Genomic DNA, 17486 nt, shown 5'->3' on the forward strand with positions numbered 1-17486 from the left:
CAGGGGTGGGAAATAACAAGCACCAGTGGGATTTCAGCCTGGTCCATCACGGGGGCCAATACAGAGCCATCCAAGCCTCTGAAAGTCCGGCTCGGCCTGAGGCTTTTCATACTGGCCGTGTGTCTCTCAGTAAAGTCAGTCTCTCAGTCACTTCAGTGAATTCCCCTCGCTTTGTTGTCGACTCCAAAATGCTAGAGAGCCCGACATCATCATTATCTTTTCTCCCCACCGAGATTTTTCCTCCTCTACTGAGCCCATCCCTCGGCTCGATGCTGGGCTTGTTTTATTGGTAGCTTCTTGCCAGCAAAAGATCTGTTTCATCACTGCCATCTACTGCATCCACTGCAATGGGTGTGAAAAACAAAGAGCCCCTCTTTTTATTATTTTTTTTTTTCTGTGTGTGTGTGTGTGTGTGTGTTCGGAGCCCTGATGTGCTGGCAGGAAATCGATAGCTGCTTTCGCACGGCTGGATAATTAACACGCCACTTGTGCAGTGTCGGTTCACAGGTAGGAGCCTTATGTCACGAGATTGTATCAGTTCCAATGCATGAGAGACACTGGTGGACCGCAGATTAAAGTGTCAGGAGGTGAGAGGTAAACACACACAGACCAGTGTTTTGTGTGTGTTTGGGGTGGTGGGGAGGAGGGGGTTATGGGTCCATTTCTATGTGCTTGTGTGTGTATGTGTGATTTTGTGTATTTGCATGTGTTGGACACTTGTGCACTTGTGCAAACCATGTTTTTAGTGCATTTTTTAAGCATTTGGTAAGTCTGTGTGTGTGTGTGTGTGTGTGTGTGTATGTGAGGCTAAGATAACGCTTATTTTCCGTAAGTTGAATTCTCCGTAAGCAAATAACAACAATACGAAAAATAAAAAAATTGAACAAAAACCTTCTTTCACTGAAGATTCCGCATTTCAGAAAGGAATAAAAAAAAAAAAAATCCCAAAATGACCAATCCAGTCCTAACCCTGAAGAGTGACACTTCCGAATTTCCAATGTGGACATGGTGGCAGTACAAACGCTGATAGATGGCAGGGAATAAAAGGGCTTCTCACGACAAACTTTCAGCAAATGTCAGGCTTTCATGGTGTTGAGAAGGCCCATTTCATATCTATTACAGCAGGCTTTCCACGGCCGATATTTCAGATTTTAGTGCTCCCTGCGCCACAAATCCTCTGCCAATCTTCCCCATAAGAATCTCTGCCAGCTCCCCTGTGATGCATTCTTCCCCTCTGTACCTCTCTCGCTCGTTTTTTTTTTTTTTTTTGATGTGACAGAACAAACCGCGACCTATTAGGATTAAGGCTTTGAAAAGATCTTTGATGCCGTTCAAGGTTCCTTTAAACTGGCGAACTGACAATATGAGCAGTGTGGAGGCAGCTGCTGAATGAGGTGATTGGTTGTTCTCGTCGAGGTTTAATGCCGCACCCCCACCCACCACACATGCACCCCACCTCCCACATCCCCCTCCCCTACAACTCCCACTCTCTTACTCTCCAACAACCCTATAAAAAAACGCAGTTTTCCCATCCAGCCCCATCCTCTGGCTTCAAGACACTAACAAATGTCTGTTTCTGTATGTGTGTGTGTGTGAGTGTGTGTGTTTTGTTGCCTTGCCTTTGCTGAGGACTCTCTTGCTGCAGATGACTTGGCTCAGTGCCCTTTCTGTATCTGAACTGTTGCCCGGAATCAGCTGAAGACAATGGCTGTTTTTTTTTCCCTCTTTCTCTCCCTCTCTCTTTCTCTCTCCCTCTCTCTCCTTTCCTCTTCTCCTGAGGACACACAGGCAGACGTCAAAGGCGGCAGCAGGCTGCGGAGCTGAGGAAAATGTGAAGGACGGGGATAAATGCAGTGCCATGTTATTCAAAGGCAACGAGCTGTTGAAAACCCTTTTTAAAAAGAAGAGGGGAGACAACCCCCTCGGCCACTTTTCTTTAGCTAAATTGATTTTGACATGCACCTGTGATTGGTCTTGTATTTCCTCGAAACACACAGAGTTGCGCCGCTTTGTTAGCCGTAGACACTGCCTACGAAAATTAGACCTCTAAAGGAGGATGACTTTTCACACCAGTGTTTACAGAACATATTTGTTCAAATAAATAAAAAATAAAAAGAGAAGAGCGAACGCTCATATCTGGATGCCAGAATTAATTGCGATGAAAAAAGAAATAAAAATACTGCTGCACTAGGTCAGAGTGCTCCATTCGAAATAATTACAGTATCATTTCATCTGTAAACTGTTTCATTTTCTAAATCAGCTTCCAATTTGCTTTTTAACTTCTCTGAGTGTGAAATACTTGAGCACACGCACAACAAAAAAAAAGAGTAATATTAGTCGACATTCCCCATTTCTATCACTTTATCTGAAAACCCTCTGCAAAAAAGAAAGAAAGAAAGAAAAAAAAATGTAATTGCCATATCTGTCGGGCTGTAATGGATGTGCTGAATATGATATCGAAATTCCACTGAAAGATTCTTAGAGAATAGTGTAGAGGAAGTGGTAAGGATCCCATTAAGATACGGCCCCACTCCCTCCCACAGCCTCTGGCTGAATCACACAGAATGCATCTCAGTAAATGACACTGATGACTGCCAAGCAATAAAGTTATAGAGCGGGCTCGCTCCTTCCCGCACAGACAGACTGTCAGAGGATTGCCGCCACACGGCTAGTGCTGACCTTATCGCGCTAACCTTATTGACCTTATCGCACTAACTCTGCATTTACATTCTCAACACAAGCTGAAAGCCTCTTGGGTCTGCAAGAGTGCCTCCTAATCTTTCTCCTAAGCGTCTCAAGTTGGCTTTCTGGTTTGGAGAGTGCATGCCGAAAAAAGAACTCCACGGAGAAGGCAGGCCCAATTTTAATCTTTAACCTTAATCTCAAACCTCTGACACGCTGCCCCAACTTTGACCAACTCAAAAGCTTTTTGGCCAACTTTGAAGAAGGGAAAAAATGTGAGCTCTCCCTCGCTGGGTGTTTTAGTCAGAGATTTTGAGTCACTGGCTGCTTTATATGGAGAATTAGGTTTGGTGGTGGGTAGTGAAGCTCCCCATCCATTTGCAAAAGTCAAAAACGTAAAAAACTAATTATTGCGAGTAGCACTGTAGTGGGAGAATCAAATGAAGTTGACAATATCTTGCAATCAAATAAAAGTATAAGTAAATGTTAGACATACTTTTTATCCTATTAAAAAGTTATCTAGACCAGTGTGTTCATGTATTTTCACAACAGTGATTATATACTATCATATTATCTATTTATTTTAGCATGTTAAGGCATTGTTAAAACACATACTACGTTGTCCTTTACTCTGTAAATTATATAATAGGTATTCTACCTATTAACAACAGTTGTGTTTTATAGTTTTTAGATTAGATAAGAAAAAAAAAACACTTTTAGCTTAGATTATATATATGTATCATTGCTTAATAAATCCAGCTTCCATACAGATTCAGACTCAGATGGTTTAAAGGCAATATGGATGATTTGTTTGATTAATATTATTATTTTTATTTGACTGAATTAACCTCCAAGTAAAAGTTGAAACATTACTACATTAAGGTCAAGTCTAATTTTTTAATTTTTAAGTTACACTTCTTACAATAAATTAAATACAGTGTAGTTTATGTGACATTCAGTTAAGAAGCGGACTGTGTGTACTGGCTCGGAGTGAGCAGTGATTAACCGCCATCTGACACAGCTTCAGAAGGTCTTCAGAAGGCTTGGCAGTCCACGGCCACTGTCACAACACGCCCCCGTGTTCTCGTCTACTTTAGCCAAGAGTAGCTTACTGTTACAGAAGGCATTTTACTGCAAAAAAAGGAGATTAGGGTTTCATTGACCAAATGTTGCAAAGCCAGACACCTGTTTGGCCAGGACTGCGGACTAGCGCTGAAGCATAGTGTGTTTTGTGTCTGTCCAAATTAGAACAAAGCACCTTCTTGCAGTTAAGTTGGGTTTTATTCATCTTTGATATTCATAGCTGGGAAATGAAACAGACCTTGACCAGGCATTGTTTTAGATAAGTGCTGCCCTCAGACACCCCGAAAAGCCCCGGTTTGTTTAAAGCCTCTGATTGGTGGCGTCCACGTTAAAAGGCCCACTGATGCATTTTGCCAGTTCCAAACAAACAGTAGTGCGGCACCACACATAGCCGCCGCGCCAGCCCTCCGCTTCTGCTATAAACAATAACAAAACAGGAGCGCTTTTGATAGAACGGCACTAGTTGGCCCCCAACTATGTTTTGTGTAGCAACCCATGAAAAAAAAAATCCCTGGGTAAGAATTAAGTGCAGCAGACAAGGACATTTAGTGCCAAATTCCTCCCCACTTCAGTCGGTGGCGATTTCTCGATTCCTTTTGTTGCTAAGGCTTCCATAAAGTGGGTTCTTTTGCTATTGTTCAACTAATCATATCCTCTTCAGTAATTCCACTGGATCTGAAAAGATGAGATACCAACCATTAATCTCCTATCGCTCGATCTAAAATTAAATCGCAGGCAGAGGACAGGGAGTCAATTTGTCCGTTAGCATATTGAAGCTATGAAAAGAAAACATTAATTTGTGCAGCTATGCGTCTCAAATTTCTATTAAAATCGGGGTAATGCAGAGACCACAGGTCTGAAACCTTATCTTATCAGCACATACTGCTCATCATTAATTAATTGGTGTGTTTTTGTCCAAATTCTGCTCATTATCTAGAACAAACATCACCGTTTAGACGAATAACAAGCAAAAAGAGGAAACAACCGCCCCTATCTTTCTCATACTAATCAGGTCCAACATTACTACACATATTTAGCTACTCACATGGAATCTGATACAAGCCTGACTGTTTTGTAAAGGGTCACCAAAAGAAATTGCATGTATTCAAGCTCCTGTATGAGGGCTTGCTTGGTGTGGATGCTCATGATTCCAATCACACAGCAGTATAAATGTTGCTTTCTGCAAGCCTTTCATGTATTGTTCTCAGGAAATCAAGGACTCTCGCAATTGTGATTGGCCGAATGGCTTTAGATCGGAAATGCTAAAGATATGTCGCCTCATCTGCGCCTCATCAAGTGTTTCTGCTTGCCTTCAAATCAGCAGAGCATTCTCTCTGTGTATTCTTCTGTTCCAAGGATATATATGTACAGTATGTTTATAAAAAAAAAACCCTCAAATGAAATGGGGAAAAAAATATATGTATATGTATATGTATATATATACATATACATATACACAAACTTTTTTTTTTCATTTTAACAGTACTGCAAAACTATAAAAGCATAAGCATTTCTATTTTCTGTTGTACGTTGAAGTATATCTAAAAGGTTTTGTGGGCCATTTTCCACTGTTGTTTCTTTTTAGTTGTCTGTGTTCACAGTAATAAATCAATGAATACGAAAGTTCAAGCTCCAAGTTTCCAGTCATTCATCACAAAAAAAAAGAAAATTATTATTATTTTTGTCTAAAAGACCTAGCTGTACTTGTTTCCTGAGAACTGTCTTTTTTCTTCAGTACAGAAACAGTTTTGTGCAAATGTCTGGGAACCCCTGGTCAAATTTAAATGTGTTTTTCAAGAGAAAATACGTTCAAACTATATACAGAGACATGCATCCACATATTCCACATATTCTAAAGCTTTAATATAATTGTGGCTTGCGTAAAAATAATAGCACAGTACAAATGTTATGTCCTTCCTCAATAAGTTACAAGTAAATTTGTACTTTAAATATGGGTGACCTTTGCAGAAGACTGTATGAGTATATAATGGACAACCTTACAAGCATTATTGAATATTATCTAGTAGAGCTAAAAGCTTTTGTTCTTACTCTTCTCTAAAAGGTTTTATATTGTTCTAAATTTGAATTCGTAGTAGGGCTACTCAGTACTAGAAAAAAAAATAAATAAATAGCAATATTATTCTTACATATATACGGGAAAATTATACAATACAATATTTTTTTTACCAAATTTCTTTAAAGGTCAGTGATCCAAGATGTCACAATTTTAAAAATGCTTCATAATTACTCCATAACTGGAGTAAAATAAATAAGACTTTCCCTTTGTTTCAAGCTGAATTGCACTCTGTGTTACTGAGACTATTTTACATGTGCATACTATTACACATGTGCATAGAATGATGGCAAACAGATACAGTAAGCGATTAAATGATTAAGGGGGGAAATAAACATGCAGAGAGAGAGACAGAGAGAGAGAGAGTAACATTTAATACTGTATATGAGACTGAATGAACTTTAACAGTTAAGACTTAAGAAAATTGTTAGGCAGGTATTGTACATTGCACTTTCAGTTAAAGAAAATATGAGGATATGAGGAAAAAATCTGACAGTGAACTGGGAATCTGTGTGATTTTATACTGTATATTGTCAGTAAAAGATGTGGGAGAGGAAGAAAGAGAAAGAGAGAGAGAGAGAGACATTCTCTTTTGTTCGCTCACCTCTCAAGCGGCTAGTGTTTGACTTCCTCCCTATAGGAGTGGGTAATTCAGGAGCACTGTGTGAGCTTGTTAGATCACCGAGGCCCGCGACGGCACCATTCTTTGCAGACCCTTGACAGCAAATATGTAGTAATGATATTGTCTCCAGCTGGGTAATAACACACAATTCAGGCCGCCACACAGTGCACTGCTGCAGAAATGGAGGGGGAGAAAAGAATTACTCTGAAGGACTGGAGGAAAATGACAGTAGAAATGTCTCCAACCCCTGAAGTGGAGTGCAGAAAAATGCACCCCCTGCACAACTGAGCAGTCAATAGCTTCTTTCTTCCTCAACAGGGTGTATGCATGTCACACACAAAAAAAATAACAAAAAAAATCTACTGAAAACAACCTGCTGCCGTAACCCTCAACGTGTACGGCGTAAACGGGGCCCGGTTCACGCCGCTGAATGCGCTAATCAACGCTGACTAACAACACTGACCTTGAACTCACTTGTTAACAGCTAACAGGCAATAAATGTCACTTCTGCCCAACTCACTGCCAAAAGGGAAAAGGGGGCGGGGGTGCAGTTTACCCTCTCCCCTACCGAGGTGTGAAATTGTGGCATGTGATCCTTAATATGTGTGAAGTAGACAAGGCCTTGACACAATGCCCTCGGGCCCTCAGGGGGCCTCCTCTGGCACAGTCTGTTAGCTTCCTGCTGGGGTTTGGCGCAGCCTCACAGTTCACTTTCAGGCCTAAGTTGGGATAATAAGCTTTCACGGATGCCTCCGGGCAGTGTACTGCAACACTGAGGCCTTTAGTCACTCCAACAGTGCTGTGGAAAAACAGAAGAGCGCGAGTTGTCAACCAATGAAAATAAAAAGGTTCAAAAGTTAACATCATATACTTTAGTCTGTCACATCAACATGTCAAATTGTTTTATTTCACTATTCAAAAATGAGTTTTTAGACATAAAGACAAATAGGTAAACACACAAAACACAATAATAATCATTCTCCCTGTGAAAACATATAAACTTCTCCCACATATAAAGTTTTTTTTCCAGCTAACAATCTCTTAACAGAAAATATTGTAGAATTTCTAAAAAAATAATTGACTTCGTATAAAAAACTGCATGGTATTTGTGTTGTAACAGTGTGAAACTTAATAACATAATATGTTGTTGGTATTGTTATTTATTTATATACAGTACCAGTCAAAATTTTGGACACACCGCTCCTCATTTAATGATTTTTTATATCTTCTTCCTTGTAGATTAACACTAAAAACTTCAAAACAATAAAAGGTACCACTTTAAAATAAGGCTCCTTTATAAAACATGAATAAATAGTTTATACAGGAGTTTATTAATATCTTTAATTAAGTTATAAATACTTTATAAACTATTAATAAGCAGTTACAACACATACATAGAAGGGCAACAGTGGCCTGTTGTTAAAATAGTGATTTCACATTCATTTATATGGATACTTATCTTACTTTGTCTGTTTCATCAGTAAGCATTAACATATATAAATATGTTAATGCTGACTGACTGAAAAAATAAGAAGTATCCTTATTTTGTGTTGCAACTACTTATTAATGGTTTATAAAGTATTTACAACCTTATTATTAACCACTGATAAACTCCCTTATAGACTATTTATAAAACCCTTTATAAAGGAGCCTTATCTAAAAGTGGTACCCTATAAAGAAATGTATATGCAATAAGGAAGTAAACAACAGTGTGTTAAACAAGCCAAAATATGTTTTATACTTTAGATTCTTCAAAGTAGCACATTCTGCTTTGATGCCAACTTTGCCCACTCTAGGCATTATTCTCTCAGTCGGCTTCATGAGGTAGAACCTGGAATGGTTCTCCAACTGTCTTAAAGGAGTTCTAGAGGTGCTGAACACTGGGTAAGTGTTTTTCCTTCACTCAGCTCTGCTCTAATTTGTTCCAGATCACATGGGTTTGGCTTTTATAGCAGGTGTGAGGGCCAAACACTCTTTTTGTCTACTACCTAATTGCATGTGTTCTTTAATATTAATCTACAATGTATTAAATAATACAAATAAAGAACAAATATTAATGAGAATGTGTGTATAAACCTTTGACTGGTACATTTTGTTTTTATGTAACAATTCTATTTTCTCTTTATGTAACTATTCTATTTTCTCCCCAATTTGGAAGGCCAAAATTGCACAATCCCTGTTCATATGAATCCCCCCTGTTAGTAGGAATACCTTCAACACCATGAGGATGAAAATTAGCACGTGTTTCCTCTGATAGATGTAAAGGTCAATCTATCGCTGATGCTGCATCACTGGGTATCCAGCACACTGAGAAGCTCTGATACATCAGCTAACAAACACCTGTACTGATCAACATCACACTGGGAATTTCATGTGGGGAGGAAAAGCCTTCATCAACCCAGAACACGTAATCAATTGTGCTCTCTCGGGCTCTGGCTGCTGATGGCAAGTTATGCTGCATGTTTAATAAAGTATTTTCACTGTAAATACCGAGCATATTTTATGAAAACCTATTTTTTCTTACTATTTGTAATTGAGACATCCTTGACAAATATCAAATCAGATCAGAACATTATTATTTACAATTTTAAATCAGATTATTAATAGTATTTACACTCCACACAACAGAATAAATAACCTGTTTTTTTATAGAATAACTGTAGCTATAACTACAATTTAAAATCAGGCCACCTTTCATGCAAACTAATACAAAATCTCAAAATCTAATAATTATTATCCAGTAGTGTGGATCTAAAATGCCACCCTGCTTCAATGTTAACCCATTATTTAAGATTATGTAAGATCCAAAATGACTTATAAAAATAAAATAAATATATAAATGTGCTCGAAATCAGATCACAAACATAATACCCTGAGCGTGTTATAGATTTGTACACGCATCATTAATATAAAAGATACTAAATCTCCAGAATCAATGCAGCTGAATCAAGACCTTCAGATGAATGCACCACTGATGCATTACTGATGCATTTTTTACACTCATACTAATCAAAACATATTTCACTCATATTGTGCCACATAACAAGAGTGCATTCACACAAGGTAATAGGATTTAATAGAAGATGGCATCCTATTTACTGCACTCTACTATCTGTATTGAGTAATAACTGATCCATTAAATGAATCAATTGTGCCGCGTCTCCGCAAAGGTAAACATCTTCCCCAGCCTCTGTTCTTGTGGCTGGCTTGGTGCCAATGACAGTGACCCTAAAAGATATGGATTTGGGGCCCAGATGCAGGAGCTCTTTGGCTGATTGTTCTACAGGGATGTGCATGGAGAGCTGTCCTCAGGCAGGAGTGAATCCTTTAATCTGTGTGCTTGATCTGAGCTCTCCCATCTCCACTGAATCGTCTCCCTCTCGCTCCCCTCAACATCGGCGGCTTGTAGCCGTGAACTCTGACACCTGCCCAAGCACCGAGCCAGCAACTTGAGAGGAGAAGAGAAAGAAAAGAAAAAGAGAAAGAAAAGAGCTTTCCCTCACTGCTCTTATTCATCTGTTTCTCTCTCTCTCTCTCTCTCTCTCTCTCTCGCTGTGTGTGTGGAGAGCATTGTGAATGTGAAAATAATTTAGAATGCTATGTAAAACATAGCCTTGATACTTACTGGTGAAGAGAAAGAAGGTACATGAAAATTCATCATTTTTTCCCTCATGCTCATGGTCTGAAATGGTTTCATTCAAATCAGTTCAATCCTCACTGAGATTTGCATACACATAAGAGACAGATGACCTCAAGTGATTGAATTTGGCCCATAAAAGAAATGTATTACTTAAAACACGGAGGCTGCAGAGGCGCACATTTCTTTTTCCATGCGAAATAATTAAAAAAATTAACCTTTACCTTACTTTGTCAATGACTTCTGCTATTCCTTGTTACGGAGGAAACACGCCGCTGTCGATGGCAGGCTGAAAAAAAAAAAAAAGCTGTTGTGGCCTCTCTATAAGGTATTGCATGTGCACTCTATGGAGATAGAATTAAGTGTAAAAAGCATTTTGAAAGGGTACCATGCTTAAAACAATAAGTATTCTCAACAATTATTCCAAAATATGGTTTGTATAGGACATTCCGGACTATTTATCTTCCAATACAGCCAATACCTGATACAGTATCTCTTCCATTCAAAGCAGAATGTATCAATGCACTTGGAGAAGAGCAATAGGTGCTCAATACCAATAGACTTTTATATGAACTCCCAGCTGGCTGACAGTCATATTGGAGGAGAGAGGACCCAGCTATCATTCACTCTCAGCTACTCCATGGCCTTGCTCAGTCTGTAACTCAGACCAAGCACAGCACACAGTCAGACAGTGAAAAGTTACACCTTTTTTGAGGGGTAATTTTGCTTGTGTACACCATTACAATGTTCACTTCACAATGTGGGTTTGATCTTTATTCCAGTCCCAGTCTGTGAGACGTTTAGTGTGTTCTCTATCAAAACATGTCTATCATGTCTGGGTTACCTCCTACCTCACAAAAATACATGGTATTGTGGGTATGGGGGGAGAACTGGCTGTGGTAAACTGCCTCCTAGGTGTGAGGGTTTAAGGGAATGATTGTGTGTGGTACCCTGTGATGGACTGGCGCCTTGTCCAGGGGGTATTCTTGTCTTATGCCCAACGATTCCAGGCTTCCTGGATCTGCAACCCTGACCAGGGAAAAGCAGATAAGAAGATGGAAGGATGGATTAGATAAAGCAATCAGGAATTACAACTAAAGTGCAAACTCAGCTTTAATTCAGGGGGGTAACCACAAAAAAATATTAAATTAACTGTTTAGGAATAACAGCCATCTTTTTACCTAGTAAAAAGGAATGAAGTGATGTCATGAAAAAGACATACTTGATTAAAACCACAGAATAACCAGGGTTATTTAGGGTTAGTTGTCATCTTACTTACAATACATACAACTTTTTGTACCTCCTTAACCCTTTTGGACCCTGCATCCATTACAATGGACAGAATGTGCTTTTTATGTTTTGTTGCACATAACGCTAATTAAAACATGTTGTCTATCAGAATAGAACATTAACCAGCCAATGAAAAATCCACTGTAGCCTAGCCCCACCCACTGCCTCAGAAAAAAAAGCAACTCAGACATTACGGCATGGCAGCACTAGAGCCAATGAGGCAAATTAAAAGCTAATTTTTACAAATTTTATGTGACTTAGAACACTTTTATCATGTTAATATTTCTGTTTATGGATGATTTGTGAAGTAAAAAGGTCAAAATTAAATCAAATCAAAATAAAAATGTTATACACCGGCATCCAATGCAATTCAATATTTTAGTTAATTGGACTTCGTTTTTATACAGATTATACAGATTAGACATTAGAGTCATATGTTTTTCCACTGAAACATAATTCAGGTCTGAAAAGGGTTAAATAATGCTGCAGATATGTTCTACTGTTGACATTTATACAATGTAACTGTGGCACTATTTCAGATGTAATGGATATTTAAAATTAGAAGCCATTTCAGCCTTGTTTTAGCTGAGTCAGTTAAAGTAAAGCTCTTTCTTTGTTTTATTTGCAAAATTAAGCTTGGACAGTTTAGAAAAAAATGGCAAAATGGAACAGGAGGGAAGAATAAACACTATATGTAGAAATGCTATAAATTGTGAAGCACAAAAAGCCACAGATATAGGGGTTCCATCTTCCACTGTAAAATAGTTCCACTGTCGACTTTCTTGAAATGGCTTTGTTTATTTCCTTGTTTCTTTACTGCAGAAGCTGAGAATTAAGATGGTTATTAGTGCACAGAGGACACCACCTGGATCCTGCTTTAAAAGCAAATAGAGATCAATTTAAAGAATCCTGAATTCCTTTTTCATGACCATGGGTCGCCTGCTCTTTGTTATTAAAAGTGACTGTAAGTCTGTACGTTTTTGGTGAAAGTACTTTTAAAACCTGCATTGTGGTGCAGTCACTTATCAGAGTAAATGAATCTGGTGGTTGTGGTCTGGTGGTGTTTCTCAGGCTTGCGATGAGTGAATGAGCAGATGAGGACTGACTTCGCTGTTCTTATATCTCCATGTCCGCAGTTCTACTTTGTATCAGCAGCATTAGCAGTAAGGCATTTGTTCAGGTAATGAGCTTCAGGGACCTGCTAGAAACGTATGGTTATAAAATGACTATAAACATATATGGTGGTAGAAGAATGGTGGTAGAAGCATGACATTTTTTTTTATAATAGTTTTCCCTCTGCCCACTCAGGAGTACTACTGCTTTCATTGTTAAAGAAAAAACCTTGAGGACTGCTGCTTTAATCACAGATAAAGGAGATTCAAGGTCTGGACTTGATTCCAAGAGTTAAGTTTGCATTTTGCAGCCGTTAATGGGAACTCTTATGGAATATGCTGTCCAGGTTAGTCTGAAGAAAATAATAAAACGAACCTAACTTAGAAATCACAGAAACATTAGGAGTTTCTAAATAATAAGAAGGGATGCAAATACAGAAACACCAAAAGGTGATGAAGAGCACTCTCGAGAAGGATGTCTTCATCAATGTAAATAAAGCGGTTTTATTTAAGACCACTGGTAATACTTAAGAACAGAAAAGCAAGCCGCTGGTAACCAGCTATAACAGCCTGCCCTCAGTTCTGGAGCAAGATTCTTTGGACAGATGAAACCAATATTAAAGGAATGTACGGTTAGAAAGGAACAAGGTCACCAGCGGTTACTGACAGACAGTTAACAGAAGTATCAGAATGAATTATGAAGTGGATAGATCTATACCTACAGCTCAAGTTCAACCCAATTCTGCAAAACAAGACAGGAAGGTGTTTAACAGTATAGAAGTAAGACGGTCCAGAATATAAAAGAAACCCAGGAGCTCAAACTCATTTTTGGGGAGCATTTTGGAATGACGATTAATTTAAACAATTTTTAAACAACTTTAAGCACAATGGAACTTTATTAACATCAGGTGTGATTTCAGCAGTTCTTTGTTGACCCCACCACTATATCTGTGCATTAAAGGCCCAAGCAGTCTAAAAACAGAATCACTGGTTTACCCATAGTTTCTTATAATTATCATCCCACAAAAATCTTATTAAGTGAATATTATAATTCTAGTAATAACTAATATGTATTTAATTAGTGTTATACAAATCATCAAAAGCAACACCCTTGAAATTTCTACCACACCTTGCACATAAGGCCTATATGTAAGCACACCAATATGCTTTTACAAGTCAGCCCATACATGCGAAAACAGCAACATATTTTTTTCCAGAATCAACTCCAACCAAATGCTCAAAGAAATGACAAAATAGTCATAGTGTCATCAAGAACTATAACTGCAAGCTCAGCTTCTGCAAGTTACCAAAAATATGGAATTACCTGTTTTTTTCCAAGACCAAACTCCAAACAAATGCTCACAGAAGTAGAATAGATAAAATACTCTGAGGGAAGTTCAACAAATAAAAAGATGTTTCTTAAGTAGAAATGTATTAAGAAGTACTTAGTCAAATGGGTCACAATACTCTTACATTTATTAACCAATTTAAGTACTACACTAGTTTTGAAGGATTTTGGGAGATACTTGTAGAGCAATTGTAAGAATGTTCCTAAATTAATTCATTGAGGTTAAGTACACAGCAATACATAGGTTCTGGTAAAAGCACCCCTGATTCTCAGCAGTGTTTAAAAGTTAGGATTTCCCCTTTACCTTTCTTATGTTACATTTCTTTTAAAAAGTGCTACTCTTTTTTATTAGTTTTTTAAATAAAATGTAAAAGAAATGAAATGAATTTAACTCAAGATATGAGTAGAAAATTTGTTTAGTTTCAAATTTACAAATGAAGCAATGTTTATTAGCCCTTGGCCAAACATACTGTATGTAATATAAATGTGTGTGTGTGTGTGGGGGGGGGGGGGTGTACAGTGTGTGTTTATCGAAAATGTGTTTTGATATATGTTTTTTTACAAAAAATTAGCCAATGCCAATGAGTTTGAGTTAGAAAAAATATTTTTTTGTATCTTTTGATGAAAAATGAAAACGGGTCACCCGAACACCACACAAGGGTTAAGATTAGGATCAGGGTTTGGACTGGGGTGGAGAATGAAGTTCAGGTTGGGGGAATAGGATTTAAGTCAGGGTTATGTTTAAGATCAGGAAAAATAAACATTGATTTAGCAGACTATGAATACATTTTACAGCAAAAAATAATTATAAACATTTCATAAAAGTCTCTGAACATGACTACTGAAATAATACTTTTGTCTCAGGCTTCCATGACTGTTTGTCCCTCTAGGACAAGGAATAATGAAGTAGAATAAACTGTGCCCAAACGTGGCTTATAATTCTTTTAGCTTTGGCTTTAGTGTGTGTGTGTGTGTGTGTGTGTGTATTTGTGTGTGTGGTGTGTGTGTGTTCGGTGGTCAACTGCCAGCGGCGTGTTCTCTAAGCTGCAGGCCTATGGGATTGTTTTGTTATCTGCGGTGAGGGAGCATTAATGTTTGTGCGCTGCTCCCCTACAGAGAGTGGCAGTGGCCGCGGCACGGCGGCGGCACTGCAGGTGGGGAAAAAAGCAATTTCATGGTTCATTCCACCTGTAATGTGCAGCCGTAATCTTTGTATGGAGCTGCCTTTTTGTTTAAGTTTCAGCGAGTACTGGGCAGAGCTCAGCTCTATTAATCACTCAGCTGAAGTGAATGGGGTGGTGGAGAAGAAAGTGTGTATGCTTGAGAGTGTATGGCCTGTGTATGCCTGTGTGTGTGTGTGTGTGTGTGTGTGTGTGTGTGTGTGTGTGTGTGTGTGTGTGTGTGTGTGTGTGTGTGCACATGAGGATGTTCTCGAGTAAATGAGGGAGAGTCTGAATGAAAACATCTATGGGATTATAGACTGCCTGAAGCTGGAATGACACATTTCCATTTGAGCTTGTTACATATAAAATACATAAAAATAAAAACTTAAATAAATAAATAAAATCAGTTTTTTTTAGGTCACTTTTTGACACAAATCTAGGGTTTGTTCTTTATATTGTGTTATAATTATCTCGTCAATGGATTAATATAAATGTTAACAATGACTTAAAAAAAAAAAGCTTTTTAAATTGACTTTGTTATATTAGTTTTTTTTAGTAGTATTATAGAAGTACACATCAAACATGCAAATATGACTGAAATAACTATTGACACATGTCCAAAAAAACAGATATATTAGTTGTAAAGCCATATATGCTATTTTTGAACATAATCATAATAGATTATAGAAGCAATAAGCAATTTTTCCAGAGGTGATAAAAAAAACAACACCAATTACTGGGTGACTTACTACTACCCCAATACTTAATGATAAATACATGCATTTTTAATAATCATAGTTTTGGTTAAATAGTTTAAGTGAAATGATGTCACAACACAGTGAGGTTTGTTAACATTACACTATGGTCACTAATCACTATGTTATGCTTAAAGATTATTCCATGAACAACACAATAAATATTATGAACAACCTTCCGTATTACAAATATTCAATTATATCTATCTATGTATTTTAGAAAAAAATATATAATAGCATATAGCCTTCTATATTAATATATTATTCTATTCAGGTGTGTTTAAGTGTGTTAGGCGATCCGATATTAGAATCATATCCATGTATTGTTTAAAGAAAATATTATTAAATATCACAATAATATTTTGTATTAATTCAGAACTCAACTGATTTGTTGCAACTATTTGTTTCAGAAAACTGATTCAGTCGTGGTAGCAGTAGTTCGGCAAATCCGATTTTACAAGGCTAACTATAGGTTTAAGAAAAGTGACTCTAACACTTGAAAATCAATGCAGTTGAATGCTCCTCTTCACGATCGATACTTCACTCAGCAGTGTGTAGTCTCACACCAAAAGCCTGCGTGAACAGTGGTTTAGGTACGTCTTTCTAATTGTCCACTGACACATTAGCTCTCAGCGACCTCCCCTCGTCTACTTTGTTTTCTGCTCTGATTGCCAGTCAGCAGCCCTTAAAGAAAAGGAAAAAAAAGAGGGGGAAAAATCCAATGAACAATCAGAGCATGAGGGTCATTTTCTGCAAGAGCTCACCTCTCCTTCCCCAAGCAGCCTCTCTGCCAGCAGGAGCGCTAAATTAACACTTCACGGCTCTGCATTTCGGCCCTGATGAATCCTGCCCACGGCTGGAGGGAAGCGTCTGTGTGTGTGTGTGTGTGTGTGTAGCGAGGCTGGGAAAAAAAGAAGAAAAAAAAGTGTGGGAAAACAAACACTCCATCATTTCTGCTTCATTTAGCCCCTAAATAGATAGGTACTCTCACCTGGAGGGACGCTGACAGGCGAGCGGAGGACAGGGTCGTTGTGGTTACAGAGTGTCATCTCGGGCCTAGGCTTAACCTGATGCTGAAGGTTGCTAGGCTGCGGGAGAGTTTGTGAGTGGTGTGATTGTGTGTGTGTGTGTGTGTGTGAGAGAGAGGTGAGAGATCCAAGACAACTGGGATGAGTGAACTAAGCAGGGCATCTGTTTAACATCATGGGCTAAAGAGATTCACTAGAATAGTTTTATAAAATCCATATCCCACATCCTAGTACATCTGAAATAATTAGAATATCTTCAAAACTTACTTCAGTTCAAAATGTGAAATTCATATATTATATAGATGTATTACACACAGAGTTCAGTGTTTATTTATCTTATTGTTGATGATTATGGCTTACAGCCAATGAAAACCCAAAAAATCAGTGTCTCAGTGAAAAATAGAATATTATATAACATTAAGACGTTGGTAGATGGAGATGCAGATTTCATTTTCCAGCAGGACTTGCCACACTTCCCACACTGCAAAAAGTACCAATTGGTTTTATACAATATTCTAATTTTCTGAGACACTGATCTTTGGGGGTTACATTGGCTGTAATCCATCATCAACAACAAAAGAATTAAATGCTTATAATAGTTCACACTGTGTGTAATACATCTATATAATATAAGTTTCACATTTTTAACTGAATTTGTGAAATAAAGTAACTTTTCAATGACATTCAAATTT

General features: G+C 38.0%; 1 long non-coding RNA gene across 1 annotated transcript; it reads right to left on the bottom strand.

Annotated features, from left to right (window-relative positions):
* Positions 1–1487: 1487 nt before the first annotated feature.
* Positions 1488–16654, bottom strand: LOC111193214 (uncharacterized). Its single transcript, XR_002650347.2, has 5 exons — positions 16531–16654; positions 11049–11127; positions 10323–10387; positions 6444–7260; positions 1488–1820 (listed from the first exon to the last, which is right to left on the bottom strand). It is a non-coding gene; the product is annotated as an uncharacterized LOC111193214 (long non-coding RNA).
* Positions 16655–17486: the final 832 nt, after the last annotated feature.

The sequence above is a fragment of the Astyanax mexicanus genome, chromosome 14 (genome assembly GCF_023375975.1).
Source record: "Astyanax mexicanus isolate ESR-SI-001 chromosome 14, AstMex3_surface, whole genome shotgun sequence".
NCBI lineage: Eukaryota > Metazoa > Chordata > Actinopteri > Characiformes > Acestrorhamphidae > Astyanax > Astyanax mexicanus.